Below are 16,980 nucleotides of genomic sequence, written 5' to 3' on the forward strand. Positions count from 1 at the left end.
AATATCGAAACTAAACTAACAGAAATCGCAAAATCATAAAAAACAACATAAATTTCGATACCCTCATCTCAATTAAATTGATACCGTGGTATGATTTTCAGTTTGTACTTATGTGATACATACATGCGACAGTATCGATTTCTAGCATCAATGCGCTTTTATGAAAATAAAAATTGTGCTGTGACAGAGATGACAGGGTGGATAGCGGTTTTATGCGCGCACCGGGCAAGCCTTGGAGAACTGGTGGTCTGGACGACAAGAGGGCGGAGTAAGCCGCGTAGCGAGAGGCGGGAGCATGCTAATTGTGTATTGGTTGCGTGGCAAGTGCTACTGCGTTGTCTGAGTGATGGGTCAGCGGTCCGGAGGTTGCTGTTTAGTCAGCGGATGGTAGGAGGCGCATCACATCTGAATTAGTGCTTCGCGCTCCTCCTGAATTTGATGAGCGTCAGTATTCAGTTTGGAATTTGAACTGAGTCATTCGAATTGATTGGAACAGTAATTCCTCCGTCTGTGATCGATTCTGGTCACGTGCAGGCTCATCCTGTAAATTAAACTATTTTCGATTAGCAAGTCTCAGGAGCATTTTTCCTGTTTCTTCTGAGACACATCGCATTGGATGTAGCACCGAAGAGCAGGTTGGGCTTATTCTTGAGTATAGTGTCATTAAATTGTACCCTGGCAGTGTTCTGCAAATTTCCATGTTACATGTGAATATTCGGATCCCTTTCTGTTGTAGACTTTCCGGGCTGTATAAATCATGTTGAACGATGTGTATGGTATTCTACAGAAGTGATGTGAGCTTCAGGGCACTTCTTGATTGTGGATACAAGTTATCATGTTCCACTGGCCGAAATTTGCATGTAAGGGGGGTTAATTAATTTCTGTTATTACAAAGCTATATTTAACTGTATTGTTCCAAATCGTTTCATGTTCGAGTGGCCGGGTGAACGTAAAGTTGGTTAAGACTGATAGTGATAACTTGCCGTTTGCAGTGTTTGTTCTTAGCTTGGGACTGTAGTAAAGTGAGCCATGTACCGATATATCTGATAGTGACGAAAGGTTGATTTGTGTGCGGCTGCATTGGCACATGCTATGCTTCTGCAAACTGTAATTAAATTTTTTATAGGTTTTTTCTGGTATTTACCCTAACGCTGGTTTTCTGACTCCCGGATTGGTTCAACTGGCGTTAAGTTTTTCACATGTCAGTGTCCCTATGGCCGGTTACGATGCACTAATGTGAAAGTGATTGTGAACTTAAACTCAAGAATACCGTGGATGATTTTAATTTTAAAAAAAGTTATTGGTTTTAGTGTTTAATGGAAAGGAAACTATGGCAATCTAGAGCTTCAGTGATTATTCTAAATACTGTGGATGATATTAATATTTCTTATGGTTGTTCGTTCTAATGTTTAAGGAAAAACAAATTTTTGGTAATTTAGAATTTTCAATATGTACCTTTAAACGTTTTGAATGTTCTGAAGTTTTTTTAAAAAGTTTTTGGTTCTGATGTTAAAAAAGGGAAATTGCGAAGTTTAGAACTTAAATCAATATTCAGAAAAACTTGCATGATTTTCATGTTTTAAGGATTATTTGTTTTAAGGCTTAAGGAAAATCGAGTACGAATTTTCTGTATACCTGTGTAAACTAAGAAAACCAATAAATGTTCTGCTACAGTACTGTGCCCAGCCGCTTATCATACACGACCCGTTGTGTTCTAGCTTGAGCAGCTCAAAAGGGTACCTTTCCCTTTCGAAACTTTAAAAGAAGGTTCCACAAAATTACACATAAAGAAATGGATTACAATAAAGACCAAACATACACAAAAATGCTCATGGCACCCGAATTTAGATGACAAATCTAGTCACACACACATACCATAAAGCCAAAATAACGATTATTGAAGCCCACTGGAAACACCGCCATACACATTGGTCCCTGGTTTGAGAACCAGTTACTTATCGCATGTTCACACGTTGTGCAAATAGGTGATATAACTGAAGAATTTTTTTTGTATTCCCCTTACGGTCGCCCATGGCAGCAACCAAAGAATGACTAGTACATGTCGTTACAAGATCCGTGCATAGTACCAAACGAAACACCGAAACAAAAACAAAAAGGAAAACAAAACGTTTCGAGACCATTAAAAACACAAAGAACTAAAAGTTTCGGAATGGGAAATAAATCTCTAGAGAACAACTATCGAGACTACCATAAGTAACTGTCAAGACAACAAAACAAGCCCCAAAAACTTCGAGTAACACACATCATTAAGTCCAATACCACACTAACATCACCTAACAACAATTTTAAACAAAAACATCTCGCACTAAAGTGCGCCACTACTTACACCAATATGCCATCTGCAAACACAATCCATTTCAAACACATGGTGCCTCAATGGCATCACATTTCACTGCTGAAGTCGTGGTCAGAGCAGATGGATGGAATTGGACCCTTCGCCTGACCCAGGATTTTCCAGTCTACTTCTATTTTGACCGCCCTGTATTTCCTCACACGTCAGGCGATAGTACCTTACTAACATTTTATTATGCAGTTGTAAGGAACATGCTTGCATGACAAGTCATGGCACGGTGTATGAAAATAATCAGATTATTTTGTACATTTGTTTGGATCAAATTTAAGCACTTTTATATGAAACTAACAACTGAACATCAGCTGTAATCATAAAACCAACTACTCTTTGAATAAGGTCATTTGTTATTCTGAATGTTATTCACTGCATATTTTGTTTTACTGACAATCAATAACACTATGAAAACAGCAGAGTAACTAAGAGATGAAACTTTTTCCACCACTTCACTACTTGAATATGATAAGGGATTGTACTACAGTTTAAGACAGAAATTCCCAAAGAGCAGGTAACTCTTTCACTTTGGGCACTTCAAAGGAAAAATATCTGAAATACTGAACTATTAGAGAATTAGGCTAGAATGTGACGCATATAAAACTGTTAATGAATTGAGGTAAATAGATATAGAAAGGTAAGCCGGCCGGAGTGGCCATGCGGTTCTAGGCGCTACAGTCTGGAACTGAGCGACGGCTACGGTCGCCGGTTCGAATCCTGCCTCGGGAATGGATGTGTGTGATGTCCTTAGGTTAGTTAGGTTTAATTAGTTCCAAGTTCTAGGCGACTGATGACCTCAGAAGTTAAGTCGCACAGTGCTCAGAGCCATTTGAACCATAGAAAGGTAAACAAATTGTGGCACAATGGAGCCTGAAGTTGGAGATTCATCAACGAACATATTTTTCTACTTGAAATGACTTGATTTGCCAGGAAAGTTCTAATTATTTGAGTATATGTAACCATGAATGATACAAAAGTCCAGAAGAAAGATAATCTCTGGACACCTCTCTAATGGTAATGGAGAAAAGCTGGTTGAAATTTTTGAAAGATTTGATCCAAAAATTACGTGTAAGTTCATGAGCAGAAAGACATTTCCAAATATACTTGGGAGCAGATGACCAATTGTAGTCTCTAGATGGCTGATGAAAGGTCTTAAGGAAGAGTGCATGGTGGATCAGACCACTATTTACTAAAAATAAAATGTCTTTGTCCACAGGCAACAATAAGAAGATAATATTAGAGCTACAAAAATGTACTATACTGAGAACGATGCAAAACAACATCAACGGCTTACCAGATGAAGGTATAAGAACATTATTTGCTATAGAATGGGGAAGATACTGAACGTATTGTTTAAAGGACGTACAGAAGAAATGTATGAAAACATAAACGCCAGTGTTCAAAAGAGATACTAGGCATACAAGTAAACCACAAGCAGTCAGCAGAATGGTGGTCAGAAGGAGAGATAGCAATGAAAGAAAACATAATGCGTTCTTTCAGTGGCTGAAAGATAAATCTGACGAAATGTCAATCTACAAAGAAACACGAAGTGGAAAAAATAGGGTAACAATGAATGAAAAATGAGGTATGATATGTTCTGAGCCTGGTAGTATCAATCTGGAGACTGTGAAATATGATTAGGTAGTGAAGCTAGTAACACAGTTATTCAGCACATGAAAACTTAATACCTGCGGAAACGAACCTCAATTATATTACTACCGCAATTAAGAAAGGAGACCCATAAATTTGTTTGAATTGTAGAAAAAATTGTGTTACATACACATTAATATCGATTTCAAGGAAAATAATAAGAAACAGGGAGCAAACTAATTTTAGAACTCGAGAATGACGTAGTTTGACCACTGTTAGAGCATGTACTTACCATATTTTCAGACCGTAATATTTTAGAAAAATGTAGAAAACGACCAAAATGGACTTTGCATAAAGCATATGATACCATTCCAAGGAACCAGCTCTGGAAAGCATTGCATATGGCAGGCAAAGAGGGTGTCTCAATTAAAATGCAAGAGACACGCAAAGGTAATTTATACCAAACAAAAACTAGTGATATACTTTCACAGAACCTTAGAACAACCAAATACCTCTTAAGAGGCTGACCCATGTCAGCAGCACTAGTCCAAATATAGAGATATTTGTCCCAGTAAATGGTCTGTTAGTTGCAAGACAAAGAGGTTACAGATTGCAGTAGGAACATACATGCGTTATTTACTATTTGCTGATGCAAGAGAGGGAGGATGAAAACTGGGTCTATATATCTAATCAGCTAGCAACAGAATATAAGAACTGGGATTTGGGGATTAATTACAAAACAACAATCTACTACTAATTATCTGGATGAACTGAACATGGAGGAAAAATACCATAAAAGTTAACAATTTTTGCTACCTGAGGTCCAGATTAGAAAAAGAACGTAACTCAAACTTACGAATTAATTAAAGAGTTCAAAATGGTTCAAATGGCTCTAACAAGTAAGCACTATGGGACTTAACAGCTGAGGTCATCAGTCCCTTAGAACTTAGACCTACTTAAACCTAACCAACCCAAGGACATCACACACATACATGCCCGAGGCAGGACTCGAACCTGCGACCATAGCAGCCGCGTGGCTCCGGGCTGAAGTGCCTAGAACTGCTTGGCCACCGCGGCTGGCAATTAAAGAGTTAGTAATGGGACCAAGATCATTGGGATACTTAATTCCACGTTACATAGCAGGAAATCAAAGAGCAAAAAGACTCATTAAGTCAATATTGGGTATAGAGAGTAATAATCGCTGCTTGTTGTCGGCAATGACCACTCATGCAGGAACCATGTGACAAGTTTCAAACAACTCAGTGACTATAACATGGAATCACTGGTGTTTTCTCAAATGAGCTAAGCTACAAATTACTTTGTCACCATAGCCAGGTCCTTATTGCTTTCACATTAATTGGTTTCACTGACAACCAAACTGTCACTTGCCAACCTAACCTAGACCCTGGGCTAAGCTACAGATTGGTGTCACCACAATCAGCTTTTTTCCTTTCACATATGTGGGCTTCGCCAAATAACAAACAAATTGAGAAACTGTGCACCAGTGTGCACAGTCCAACATGGAGCAGAGACCTGGATAAGTAATCAGAGACATGTAAAGAAGGTGGATGGATTTCTGAAAAACATTGGCAAGAGTTTCTGGGATAAACCATTAACGAACTTGGGCATTATAAAGATAATTGAAGTGGAAGAAGGAATATGGGCTGTGAAGGATAGAAAAAAATAACAGCAATGAATACATTTAAGAAGAGCAGAGCTAACAAGAATACCAAATTTGATACTGGTGTGGGAAGCTGAAGGAAAAAGCAGATGACCGATGACTACTTCACATCAAAATGAACAGATGACAATGGGGAAATCTGATGCAGAAGCAGAGAATGCGTCTGACTGAAATACCTGGAGTACTATCTTCAACAGAGTGTTTGTGTACTTGTGTAATATTGATTACAATAGCTTCTGAGTGTACTATGTTGACAGAAACCTCTGTATAGAGGACACTCTAAGTAAAAGTAGGAACAGGTGCAGTGGGCCGAATTTTTCAACCCAGGAGGTACCAGAGACTTGTCAGTCACCATGAAAATATCTCTGGTCAACAGGAGTTGGAGGTACAATGCTACTAAGGTCAAGGAACAACTTCTTATTCAGTTAAAAATCACAGCCAATGGAAGGCTAATATAGAAAATGGACATGAACTGATTGAAATGTGGACAAATTTATTACCATCACAAATTAAAGACCAATAAAACAATGTTAACACATGATTACAGCAAGAAAGTTAGCATATACTTGGTTGTATCCAACATTGCATGTCAAAAACAATTTGAACACAAAATAACAACACAATGCATTGCTTGTTGCATTGTCAAACAGTGTGTCTGCATAACTGTTAAAAAAAAGGGCGAAATACAGTGATTTCATTTCAACAGACTAGGGATTTGTTCATTAATTTGGCAATTGCAAGTCCTGATGGAAGGTGAATAACTTAAAAAGAAAAAGTTACAACTGACTGTGCTTGTGTTTATGTTGCATTGGGGTTGGAATGTGATGTTACAGAATTACCAATATAGTTATCCATCGTGTGCACTCTATGAACAGAAGGATGTATCAGTGTTAGGCCTATATGTTACGTAATTTTAGAACATGGAGGACAAATTTGCACAAAATTATGATGCAATGAAATGCCCTAAAAGCATTTTGCACAACACCATATCTGCACAAAAGTTTTTGTAAGGTGAAGAGCTTAAAAACGTGACTAAGATTTTTAGGCACCTGTTGATTGATGGGGAAGTTACCCAAATGGCGAAGGCACATATATTGCTGAAGCTTTATTACTATGTAACCCGTTTTCGTGAAAAACATTACTCTAATCTGTCCAACAGCCCTACCAGATAGAAGTAAGGTAAAGTCATTTCGAAGTTTCCTCCCTGATTTGTCCTATTGGTAATAAATTAGAACTACTCACACCCCCAAAACATGGTATCATTAATACAAAGTGGTTAACTTAATCTCTAAGATTCATTATCTACATTCCCCATAACCAGCAATGCCAATCAGTATTATAAATTTCACTTGACTATTATTCCACCAGCTAATTTGCTGCAAAAGTGATGCACAATTTCTGATTGAACTAGACAAACATTACGCTACACACACACATAAGTTTATAGAATATCCTTTCTAGGAGTAATACAAACCACTGTCTGAACCTACAGCTGATTCCAGATGGCAACTCAACTAAATGTAATATGTATATATACATGCGAACTGGAGCGTCAAATGAGACTTTGTACCAAGGGCAGGATGCTAAACTGTGTCTCCTGCTCACTAGGCAGATGCGCTAACCACTATGTCCCCCTGAACAATGGCTTTACACGACTGCACAGACTATTGTAGTATGCCTCCCCTTAATCCAAATTCCCATTCATGTCTAACCCCACTTGGTATTACCCATAAACTCGAATAGGGATGCAGAGGCTCCCCTGTTGTATTGCAATAGTACCTCAGCATCGAACAAAACAGGGCAGCCTGTCTGAAACGAAGGCGTAGATGTCAAGTTTGAATCCCAGCCTTGGTACTAATTTTCATTCATCATTTAAATACACACACACCGACACACACATCAAGGAAGTATTCAAAAAACACGCCACACGACTATACAGGAACTCGAGACACTCGAACAATCCTTTCATCCTCACTCTGGGAAACTACGATCACAACCACAGGTGGAAACACAAGCGGCCAAAGACACTGCTAGCTAGGGCATAGCCACCTATAGTTAACTAACATAAGCAAACAGCGACAAACGTCGCAAGCCCCTGCATATCAGCAACACTGACTGGCAACTACCAGCTGCTATTAGTGCCGACCAACAGGCCACAGCAGGGACACCGACGAGCTCGCCCACAGACACACAAACAATCTGCCAACATTCCCTCACACTGTGCCTCCGGTATATGACCTATCGGACACAAGATCGATAACAAACCTAACTGTTGCAGGTTGCTGACGCTGAACGAGGACTCTGTACCAGCACCCAGCGCCAGCTGCCGAGCAGCACAAACGCACAACGTCAAGGTATCGACATGTATGATACCCACTACTAACAAAGCCTATCCTTACACAACCTATCGCAGGCAGCAACACAACCGCTACTGCCCTTGCCGCCCGACCTAACTTTCGCAGAGGTTTTTTTTCCCTTGGCCCTTGGCTTGGTACTTTTTTTCCTCTGCCCTCCAAACCGCTACCCTTCGTCAGATTTCGACCAATCTATCTCCAGATGAGCGCGTATTAATGGTTAATCCTAACCAGACGTACGCAAACATCGCAGTACCCACATCCTGCGACACCTCACTTTAGTGAATACTAACCCTTATGCAGAGATGGCAGTAGACCTTTTGTGTTGGCCATCATGCCGGCGTGGGCGTGGAGGGGCTCCACCTCTTTAAAAAAAAAAAAATAAATAAAAAAATAAAAAAAAATAAAAAACACATATATCTCAGATGTTTGAGACTGAAGAAAGGGCTCTGGAACCATATAGTCCCATTTGATTTGGGATTGGGGAGGGAGCCATGCTTGAGTAGTCCAAGAAGTTGTGCAAAGCCGTTGTGACAGAGTGGCGTACTGGTTAGGGCATCTGACCAGTGAGCACGAGACCCAGGTTCCAATCCTGGCCTTGGTACTAATTTGATACTGAACATTTTCCTGAAAGCAAATATTTGAGTTGTACTAAAATTAGAATATAGTTACTACACAATTTCTACCGAACAAAAAGTTTGCATTAACCTTCTTGGATTACGATGATTTGCAATTTCAGTGTTGAAGCCGATTGTTGTGAGAATTGACCATTAACACAAACAGTGCACTCAAAGAAATTTAGCAGTGTAACATTCTATCTGAATACTGCAGGCACAAAGAACAAAACTGTATAGTTTTACAAGAAACTTTACTTTTCTTGCAAATCAGAAACTAATTATTATACGAAGTTACTTACCATCCACTGACTGGAACACAAACTTTCCTTTCTCCGTTACAGCCATGTGCTTTTTGCGCATATGTGCTCTCATACTACGCAGCACATTGAATAGGAAACTGCAGTCATCATGGGGGCACTTAACCATACCTTCTGTATTTGGCTCTTTACCCTGCTTTTTTCTAATGTGTGCATTTAAAGATTGCTTAGCTAAAACGCTTTATCACACACAAAACACTTATTAAAATCCGTTATTATACACCCACAACCCATGAGGTATCAGGAAAGAATGGCTTTGTTCAAAGAATAGCTGTGTTTCATAAACTAGCCGTGATCTGGTTTGGCTCATGTGCGAGATGACATAATGAGCCTTAGCCAATCAGCAAGCCCAGCTCGAGACTCCACTAGGGATTCCCAAAGAAGTGGTTTCTTTGGGTCTCATAGCTGCAGCAGTTTGTACCCACACTCAGTATCACAGATTGTGTTAGCGATCTCAATTATATGAACACCTGCGAAATTCGTCAGCTAGTTGAATAGAACTACATACCATTCCTTCCACAAGTTATTCAACTGTAAGGACTTCTTCTTTTCTTAAATACACAAAAACGTATCTGAGGAACAGTATAGCCCAGGATCGCTTATCAGCTCTTCCTTGTTCCTCAGTTGAAAAACCTGTACTGAAAATACGCTATGTGATCAAAAGTATCCGGACACCCCACAAAACATACGTTTTTCATATCAGGTGCATTGTACAGCCAACTACTGCCAGGTACTCCACATCAGCAACCTCAGTAGTCATTAGACACTAAGCGAGAGCATATGTGGTGCTCTGTGGAACTCATGGACTTCGAACGTGGTCAGGTGATTAAGTGTCACTTGTGTTATACGCCGGCAAGTGAGATTTCCGCACTCCTAAACATCTCTAGCTCCACTGTTTCCAATGTGATAGTGAAGTGGAAACGTGAAGGGTCACATACCGCACAAAAGCTTACATGCTGATCTCGTCTGTTGACTGACAGAGAGCACCAACTGTTGAAGAGGGTCGTAATGTGTAATAGGCAGACATCTATCCAGACCATCACACAGGAATTCCAAACTGCTTCAGGATCCACTGCAAGTACTATGACAACTAGGCGGCAGCTGAGAACACTTGGATTTCATGGTTGAACGGCTGCTTGTAAGCCACACATCATGCCGGTAAATGCCAAATGACACCTCGCTTGGTGTAAGGAGAGTAAATGTTGGATGATTGAACAGTGTAAAAACGTTGTGTGGAGTGACGAATCAGTACATAATGCGGCGATCCAATGGCAGGGTGTGTTTATGGCGAATGCCCAGTGAGCATCATCTGCCAGCGTGCGTAGTGCCAACAGTAAAATTCGAAGATGATAGTGTTATGGCGTGGTCATGTATTACATGGAGGTGGCTTGCACCCCTTGTTGTTTTGCGTGGGACTATCACAGCACAGGCCTACATTGATGTTTTAAGCACCTTCTTTCATCACACTGTGTAAGAGCAATTTGGGCAGGTGACTGCATCTTTCAACACGATCGAGAACCTGTTCACAATGCATGGCATGTGGGGGGTTGTTATATGACAATAACATCCCTGTAATGGACTGGCCTGCACAGAGTCCTGACCTGACTCATATTGAATACCTTTGGGATGTTTTGGAACGCCGACTACGTGCCATGCTTCACCGGCCGACATCGATACCTCTCCTCAGTGCAGCACTCCATGAAGAATGGGCTGCCATTCCCCAAGAAACCTTCCAGCACCTGACTGAACATAGGCCTGTGAGAATGGAAGCTGTCATCAAGGCTAAGGGTGGGCCAACACCATATCGAATTCCAGCATTACCGATGGAGGTTGCTACGAACTTGTAAGTCATTTTCAGCCGGGTGTCCGGATACTTTGGATCACATAGTGTAGTTGAAAGCCAAGACATGTAGTATGATGATGTCACTGAACAAATGGGAAAGAAGAATGATCATCGAGTTAGCCTTGCTTTACAAGTAAGAAACCCTCCAATCACCCAGTTCGTTTGTAAATAAAAGTGTGTGAGTCGCTATTATATAGTTATACTGCTATTGGCAGTAGTAGTAGTAATAGTGGTACTCATCATTATTGTCATCTGACAACTAGTATCAGTGTTAGTAGTAGTGGTTGTCTTTAGGAACGCTGGGTATGTGTAAATTAAAATAGAAGAAATAGGAAATCCAGTAAGTTTTCTGGCCTACCCAGAAGTCCATGATCCGTGATCTGGTGGGAATTCCACACTGTAGGCGTACACATGTAACAGACAAGATATCAGGAAAGAATGACTTGATTCAGATAGATGTGTTTCAAAAAGTAACAGCGATGCAGATTGGTTGGAGTGGGAGACCACTGTCATGAGCATCAGCCAATCAAGAAATCCAATTTCTTGGTATCTGACAGTGATTCAGATTCCCAGCCTAGCCCAAATAATCAATAGGGGCAATACGTCAGAGACACTCAGGCTATATATGATGGTTACAGCTTGTGCACACATGAGGCATTACAGCTGCTGTAAATACATCAGATCGCACCACCCCCTGATGAGAGTGTGCTATGAAGTGCTGCGAGTCTATTGCTCATCACTGAAGCCTTTATTCACGCGCCATTGAATATTCAGTAGAGTCTGGACCTTGTCTCATTTATGTTTGTGGTTTGAATTGCTCCCTGGATTGTTGTATAGACGACTTTACTGCGCCCTGAACTTGTTCTTTTTATCCATTCACTTCATGAACTAGGCTGTTATTTACTTCCAGAACCATCTATTTCACTGCGCCTAACTCTACGTTACTACCAGCGTAAGTAATCATAAACTTACTGTTCTACCTACACAGTATAGGACTTCAAACACTGGCTACCGATAACTTCACGTCTCTGCACCGAGTTGTGTGGCAGCAAATATTAACCTTATACATTACCGATTAGTGGTATAAATCAGATGTAAACCTGAATCATAATCCTTAAGATGTCCTCCACAGATGAGACAAAGCTCTGAGCTTTTCAAGACAATCCATGGGACCACTTCTTAATTGCTTGACAAATTTTAAATATTTTTATTGTACATGATTTTCAGTCATTTCCGCCAAACTTCTTAAACAGTTATGTTTTTGCAGTTGCCAGACTGCCCAGCAAAAATTAATGGATGTGCTACAAACTGTATACTGTAGTAAATAACTTTAAAAATTACATTTTTAACAATAGAAGGGTTTAGTTAGGTTTCTAAAGTCACTCTGATAATATATATTTAAATATATGTCAAACTGCACAGATGTGCTGGAACATTTTTGGTGAAGGAATTGAGGAAATAACTGTAATTGAAAACAGAAGGCAGAACCTCTTCCCATGTTTGTTTAATTAATTACTAATATAACATTTGAACTTTGACCATACAGTTTAGAGGGCATAATATCAACAGAACCCTCAAAATATCAGTAGGATTCACTGGTTCACCATTTCATCTCAATCACTCACACCAATGATCAGATCAGACAAACCACCAGCAGAGTCAGTTATACCAACTTAAAACAAGCACGTAGGAATACTGCTGGTCCTGATCATTATACTGTCAAATTTTGTGTGATAAATGATCATAACAAATTAAATAATGCTCACAAACACACTAGCTAAATTTATTTACATTTCACTACTTTTTCCCATTATTGTTGTCATAGTTTTGACATGTCAGGATTGTAGCGTAGGAATTGGAGCTGAAATACATAGCACATGAATCTAGTCAATGACATTGGGTTTACCATGCCCAGAAAACCTACTGCATTACACACACTCTCCTAAATGTGTAATATATGAACTATAGAGGATCTGAAATCATAGTAGGTCCATGGTTTGAACATAAAAGGCCCGAAATTTCTCACAAGACTTACTTTAATATATACTTCCCATTAGCATGTGGAACTTAATTGAAATTGTTTCTCTTAAATTCAGCAAAAGTACATTGTTATTTTCATTTCTGGTTTGTATTGTATTATATTGTATAGAACTGGGAACCGAGAAACGATGGAGAGGCTTCGTCCCTGCCATAACTCTCAGTCGTTCACAACCCCACAACAGGCTACAGCAGTCCACTCACCCCACACTGAATCCAGGATTATTGTGCAGTTTGCCGCTAGTGAACCTCCCGGGAACATCTCATACCAGACAAGTGTAACCCCAAAAGTTTGCAAGCTAGAGTAATTATGGTGTACGCGTATATGGAGACAGTGTTTGTGCAGCAATTCCCGACATAGTGTAACTGAGGCGGAATAAGGGGAACCAGTCTGCATTCGCTGAGGCAGATGGAAAATCATCTTAAAAACCCATCCACAGACTGGTTGACACACCGAGCCTTGAGACTAATCCACCAGGTGGATTTGTGCCAGGGACCGGCATGCCTTCCCACCATGAAAGCAGTGTTTTAAGACCGCATGGCTAACCGGGCCAGCTTCATTGCTGTTTAGTGTTAACACAGTGCAATCTGTAGCAGTACAATTTTAAGATTAACCATTACGTGTGGATGTAACAATGTGAGTGGCAGGATTTGCACTGTGTATGTAAACTAGTGTTGGCACTGCTACAAGTGCAGCAGGAACAGTCCATAGGGACAGAATATGTTGAAAATGCAGCAAGTATATTGGAAAGAGCTAGTAACCAATGAATTAAATTACTTCTGTTTCATGTCAAATAAATACCTAGCAACACTTTCTCAAAGACTTTATCTGTGTCATTTTTTTCCATTCATGCACACAGTTCTCTACTTCTCCCCCCCCCCCTAATACTGTGGAAGTCAATTGGCTATGAGCTATTGGCACAGTCCCCTCTGTAGTATAACATACATGTAGTAATAGTTGTAGTAGTAGTAGTAGTAGTAATTGTAGTAGCAGTACTTCTAATCATCCTTCAGTCAAAAAGTGGAACCAGTTTTATATGCTGATGTTACATTTGTCATTAACTTTTGTGCACCAAACTATACTACAACCAGCTCATTTTGGAAGGAACATTTACAACACATTTTATGAGTGATTGTCTACAGCTGTTAAATATTTGGAACAAAAGCATGTTTGTGCCGTCAGCTTTACAATGGTATGTTTATTCTCTATGGGTTTCAGCTATTGCAGTTATATTTACAGAAGGATAAAGTGTACATCAAGGGATCAAAGATACGTTTTCCGCAACTATTACCCAAGTACATGTAGAACAAACATACGTCTCATAAGAGTCTGTCTGAACACAGTCCATATAAATCTGCTGTAACTTGACGTAGTTACATTACTGTAATATATTAGACTATTGGACATGTTATCTTGTTACAATTTAAGATCACAAAAAAACATAATTCTTTTTCGTAGATATTCCACTACTTTCAGGGTTAGTATGACCCTAAATGGGCAGGCCTTCTAGTAGGAGCTATCCAAACATTTCTTTGAAACAACTGAAGGAATTGTAGAAAAATTAAATCAGGATGATCAGACATTGATTAAAGCCTCCACCTGTCATCCATACATCATTTGTACCTTATTGAAAATAAATTATTTCGTAATGAAAAGTCTAGTGCTGCTCTGTTTATTCATTTAGCACACTCTGTATGCACACTGTCAACTGGCATCATGACAATGTCGACAGTATTTAGCTTCCATTTTATTTCTGCAATTTCCCATTTGCCTGCCTGAAAAACTGATCAAAATCCCTCCATAATGTGTGAAGCGTTGAGCTCAGAGAGAGGATAAGGTGGTATTGATACTGATTCAACAGATTTGTATAAAGTGTGAATGTGTCTGTCTAAAATGCACATACTTAGGTTAATTTTTAATAGACAACAGCAATGTATCATCTAAGTAATTCTTCACTTTACTGAATGTGTTGCTTAACAGGTTCCTTGTAACAGCCTAAAAGTCAACTTTAGTAATTTCCTTCATTTCTGTTGATAATTTATTGTAATACCTTATTACTGTACTGATCTTTTTGTCCATTCTTTCTTTGATAAAACAAAATATAAATTCAGTCTAGGTCTTGTTCCGGGGCCATGGCCAGAGCTGTTGGTGCTACAATTATCAAAGTGTCTAACTTGTATATCGGATTAATACCTAGATGGGGCACTAAATTTAATGAACTGCCAGGGTGAAAGTCATACTGTCAGAACAAATTCTAGAATTAAATTTTTGACAAGTAGTGGATGCCATGTCATGCAACATTTTCAACACAAACAGATGTTTAAACATAAATGTTCTTGAGCTCAATGGTTTCATTATGTGCTTTTGTTAAGAATGTAAGCAATAATTATTTTGTGTGTGTATTTTTAAATTTATTTTCTTGTCTACCAGTGGTACACTGATGCATTTGAAAAGTGCCACTTGAAAAGTGCTATAAGTGGTACTGTTGCTTGATTCAGTTTTAACTGGTGACTGCTAAACAAGATCCCACAGCATTTGCACTACTTACAGTAACACTTGCAGTTGGCAGAGCTTAAGGTAGTAACAGTTTCATATGTTGATGTTACATTTGTTAACACTTTATCACAAAAAATTGTACTAAAATTATGTGTTTTGAGAGATCTTTAATGTAATGTTTCGATGAAATTGCATATTTTCATAATACACAAATGTAAGCAAGAAAACCACCAAATATGACATTTTAGCCTTGCAAACACTAAGTCAACATGGCAGTTGCTTGGTTTGCTTCCATCAGCCAGTCAGTATGAGACATGTGACACTGTCAGTAAATCACAGTACAGGACACATCACCAAGGCTGTAGTAAATGGAGATTAGTCTCTAACTTTTCTTCTGCCATGCTGGTAGTATTAACTACAAAACCCATGGGCATTTGTGATCAGTAGCCTCCAGATGGTTTTATATAAAAAAAAAAGGTCTTGAGCTAGGAATTAGATGCAAGCATAATAGATAGGTGAACATGAAACACTTGTGTAACTTTTGTATCTCAGATGGGAAAAGGAACAGAAAGACAGTATAGATAGGGTACGAGAAAAGAGAACGCTAATAAATTAACGTAAACCAAATCACACAATGAAGCAGTTGTTATGCATCTTCACAGTTCCCTTCTGCAAATGTATCACAGTTTTTCAGGATCAAATGACAGTCTTTTAACTGCCACACAAAACATTATTTTATGATGATGAACATATTGTTTATTATCAGTTGTTCGTGAGTTAAGTGCATAAGAGGCCAATAAGATTTCAAGGGGGAATAACAAGAAATGTGCACAAATTATTCAAGAAATGTTTCGGTAAACTACAACATGATTTTATCTGAATCTCATTACTTTGCTACATGCAAGGCACCTTAGCAGAAATGGCCATTCTGCTCTGCTGAGCATAGCAGCATTCTGATTCATGTCATGATTACATCAGTTATTTCTGCAGTCACCTAAACTATGGTGACCACAGGAGTAACATGCTTAAAACTTTTGGCATTTCTCCAAGTAAAGAAAAGCATAGTGTGTTAAATTACGTAGGCATGCTGGTCATCCAAGGAGTTCTGTTGCTGGTTTATAATATTCTCCAAAGTTGACAACTGTGCTCATACATCAACACGGATATTTACTGGGAACCCATGACACAAAAACCAGTGTGGCACACAGTATTCTGCAGTTCCATACACGTGCTATGCAGATACTGATGGTCTCAGGTGATGACGGATAAAACCTGACTGGTGTGGTGGAACATGCTCTATGTAGAGTAAACTGAATATCAGTGAAATAAACAGTTATGAATCATAAAATTTTGTAGTAGTAGTAATTCTATCCTTTTAGTTATAGGATCAAAAGAATACGTATCTCGTTCATGAATACTCATTTTCTAGTAGAAATTAGTATGGTACTGAATTTAATGCAATTAACTGTTCTTATAATCTTCCATTTCAGTGTGTCTGTGACTTACTCTGTTACTCAGCACTCATCTGTGATGTTGAAGATACCAGCACTGTAAAACATCAAGCCCTGGAGGAATTTCTCCCCCAGCCACCCCAGCCCCTCCCCTTTATGATGCTACCTGGTTTTTGGCTGTATTTATACTTATTTTTAATGTTAAAGCAGTTAATTCATGATTTTGGA

The sequence above is a fragment of the Schistocerca americana genome, chromosome X, assembly GCF_021461395.2.
Source record: "Schistocerca americana isolate TAMUIC-IGC-003095 chromosome X, iqSchAmer2.1, whole genome shotgun sequence".
NCBI classification, from domain to species: domain Eukaryota; kingdom Metazoa; phylum Arthropoda; class Insecta; order Orthoptera; family Acrididae; genus Schistocerca; species Schistocerca americana.